Here is a 2,785-nt window from a genome sequence, read left to right as displayed (position 1 = left end):
GCTTGTCCAAATTACAGCAAGGGTGTGGCAGGACAGAGATTCAGGCATAGGTCTGCTCTGCTCCTGGCCTCTGCTTTTAATCACTACCTGAGTTTGCTTCTCTTTTACAATGGTTTCATGCAGAATTTTTACACAATCCATTTACACAATTAAGTTCTAAACTAGAAATGTCATGCTTGGGTTTAGATACTCTAGGGTTTTGTTTTCATTTCTCCCCTTCCTCTGGCACTCTTCCTGCTTTCACTTTCTCTCAGCATCACATACACAATATACTTGTAAAGGGTTCTTACAAGAACTGCTGCAAACTGTTAACTAGTTTCCTTGTACAAACATTGGCATTTGATCTACTTTCTTGACTTTTTCCCCATTAAAATGTATTATATTTACTGAATTTCTTCCCTGTTAATAAAATATTTTAGATTTCTTGTAGGATCTGCATGTATATGAACTAAACAGATGGTAATGAAATTTTACAAGTAAGTTCAAATTTCCCTCTCATATTATAATCTTGGAGGTTTGGGTAGATGGTGTAAATTTTCTTAGTTCATGTTATGAGCTGAATTGTATTCTCTTAACTCATATGTTGAAGCTCTAACATTTAGTATTGCAGAATGTGACTGTATTTGAAGATAGGGCCTTTAAAGAGGTGATTAAGATAAAATAAGGCCCTTAGGATGGGCCTTAATCAAATTTTACTGCTGTAAGAAAAGCAAATGAACACTAATGATATGTGGGCAGAGAGAAAAGACCATGTGAAGACACCGCCAGAAGGCAGCCATCTGCAAGCCAAGGAGATAAGCTTTGGGAGAAACCAAACCTACCCACACACCTTGATTTTGGACTTCTAGCCCCCAGAACTGTGAGGAAATAAATCTCCATTGCTTAAGCATCCCCCAGTCTGTGGCGTTTCCAATGGCAACCCTAGTAAACTGATAAAATTTATTTATTTAACAAATATTTACTACAAATGTCCCCTCTATTCCAGATATGTTCCTAACATGTGACAATGTCATATTGAATAAAGCAGGGCATCCTGGCAACTATGAAATGTATCTGGAGTGTTAGGGCTATGGAGGAAAAGAACAGCATTGAAGGAAAGCCTGACAGCTTGTTTTTCTTATGGATGGTGATGGAGAGAAGATCAAAATCATGATTATGGTAATGTACCATGAGAATAACTTCCAGGTGAGTTTTTCAGAAAGATCAATATTTTCTTTCATAAGAGATTATGAAATTTTATATATAACAACTTAGAGCTTGTTAAGTTGATATCACTTATTTGTAATCACCTGTTCGACATAGCAACTAAGTTATTTAGTACTGGGTAGCGGAGTGTTAACCATGGCTTATAGAAGTATATAGATAATGCCTTGTTCTCCCCTGCCCTCCTGACACTTTCTGATTTACTTGGAAGTTGAAATGCCTCATAGAAAGCCACACATCTAGGCTTGTAAGGTGAATATATTTGAATATGAGAACTGCGAAAGAGTGTGAGATTCCAGAAAGGATTCTACCTTGGAATGTGTGAAGTGTGGCACAATGAAGTGCTTTATCAACAGGGCCTGAGGCTCCACGTACTGTGTGGTAACCTTGACCTAGAATTTCTGGAAGCAGGTACATGCTGTGGGGAAGAAGTGCTGTGTGAAATCCTGAAAGAGCCATGTCCCTAAAGTCTGTATTCATTTGAGGCTCTGTTGTACTAAAGCAGAATAAAGATAAAGGAGACATTTCACTGTCCTCTTCAGACAAGGGAGATGACACCATTGTCTTGAGTTGTTCAGTAGCAGCATGAATATTAGCCTGAGAGCCAAAAAAAAAGGCCAAAAAAAGAGAAAAAATAAAAAGGAAGCTAGCTTCATTTCTATTTCTAGTTGTATTAGTTATACGCCTTACACTTTTTGTCTTATAGAACTTCAGAAGCTCTATTTTCTCTTAATTTTAGTGAAAGTCTTAAAATTTTTTGCTAACTATGATGTAAATAATTTGTTGAAATGTTATTTGTTATTATATTTTGAAAGTAATTTTCCACTTTAAGTTGGTGAAGAGTTTTATTAGGAATAGATGATAAATATAACCAAACTTATTTTCAGAATTAAAAAAAATATATTATTCACCTTCACTATAGATATGATGAATGATATTAATATATTTGTCTGACTTTAAAAATAAGCTAATTAGTAATGTTATCTTTATATTTTAAGTTATTGTTGAGTTAAATTTGCTAGTATTTAATTTATAAGTGCATATTAATGGTTTTGATTTCCTAATCATGATTTTGATGTTCTTTAGAAGAACATTTAACACATTCTAACTAAAATGATTTTTAAATTAATTTTTACATATAATTTGTTTTGGTATTGTAGTTATAGATTTTTACCTGAACACACTTTCTACATTTGAAATTTTGTAAAAGCGCTGTGGATTCTTGAAACAAATCGAGACTCCTTTGATTATAATATTCGATAGATCTACATATATCTTCGTAATAATTAATGTATTCTGGTATTTTATAAAGATATTGATCAATCTAGCCTAAAACAGATTGAGGGATGTGTTACAGGCTATCTGTATTGCTATGTGTTTGTTAATATATGTATGTATTTTTTACTATTCTTGACATTTACATTTGAAACTATGTTATTTGGTACCTAATGTTTTACTAACTTTACTATTCATCCATTAAAATTGCCCTATTTGCCTCATACAATGTTTTTGCCTTGAATTTTACTTTGGAGTACACTGGGGAATATCACAGGGAGCGGTTAAAATAATGTTATCAAATTCA

This window comes from Hipposideros armiger, unplaced genomic scaffold (assembly GCF_001890085.2).
Source record: "Hipposideros armiger isolate ML-2016 unplaced genomic scaffold, ASM189008v1 scaffold_977, whole genome shotgun sequence".
Taxonomy (NCBI): Eukaryota; Metazoa; Chordata; class Mammalia; order Chiroptera; family Hipposideridae; genus Hipposideros; species Hipposideros armiger.
The sequence above is the reverse complement of the archived record's forward strand: the minus strand, read 5'-3'. Positions refer to the sequence as shown.